Source organism: Heliconius melpomene, chromosome 17 (genome assembly GCF_056956725.1).
Source record: "Heliconius melpomene rosina isolate 202511_hmr_F chromosome 17, ASM5695672v1, whole genome shotgun sequence".
Lineage (NCBI taxonomy): Eukaryota > Metazoa > Arthropoda > Insecta > Lepidoptera > Nymphalidae > Heliconius > Heliconius melpomene.
Genome location: NC_140405.1, coordinates 8,547,285 through 8,548,361, shown reverse-complemented (window position 1 = coordinate 8,548,361; position 1,077 = coordinate 8,547,285).

Genomic DNA, 1,077 nt, shown 5'->3' with positions numbered 1-1,077 from the left:
ACACTAGGCTTTCTCTGCCTACCCTGATCCATGGTATTTCCAGTGTGAAGCTGGAAAAAAATAGTTTAATAGTTTCAATGTCAACAACTGTCATCTTGAGATATTTTCCTTGACCTCAAATAGCCTTGACTCTACTTTCGAAATGATTGTTCTAAACTTTTCAGGCTTCATTTATTTTTAATATAAATTCTGAGGTAGACACCAGATATTGACTGGTCAAGAATAAAGCATTGTATACCAACGAGTATTGTTTTAGTAAAATTAAATATTCTATTCAATATAGAACTTCAATTATAGTTTGCCAATACAATAGTTCACGTTTACAGTCTTGTGATAGGAAAGCAATTGCGCTGAACTATAAGAGAAATTATTAACTAAGTTTGTATGAAATAGGAGCTCTGACATTTGTTTGTGTGGTATTAAATAAAAGCATTAAGAAAACACATTTATTAGGATTTCAGTGCTTAAAGATTAAATAATAACAATTTATTTCTGGATAGGTAGTTAAAAAACTTATTTTAATTGGATGAATAGCATCATCGTTGTGATAACGTTTATATACAATACACTTCAATAAAAATAAAAGACCATGAAGCAAATATATTTAAATATTAAATACTAGCGATCCAAATGCGGCTTCGTCCGCTTAAAGTTATTGTTATATCTATAATATAACTATAAATTATACACAATCTCGATATAAATTGTAGTTTATGTATTATTCGGTGGTATAAGCTATATTATTGTAAAGTTTCATCTAAAGCGGTTCAGTAGTTTTTACGTGACAGTAAAACAAACATCCATCCTAAAAAAAATTCACAATTATAATATTAATATTAGTATAATATTAGTAGATGAATTGCTCCAATTGAAAATATAACGTTTTAAGTACAAATTAACACAGTCTCTATAAAAACAACTTCCTCTTCTTCTAAATCCTTAATTTGAGCGAATAAATATATTTAAAATATATTAAAACTCAAATATTAATGTTAAATTATACCAACACCAGTAGGAGGGTAAATTATGAAAATATATTTACAATATATTGTAGGGATGTGTAACGGTAGATTAAAA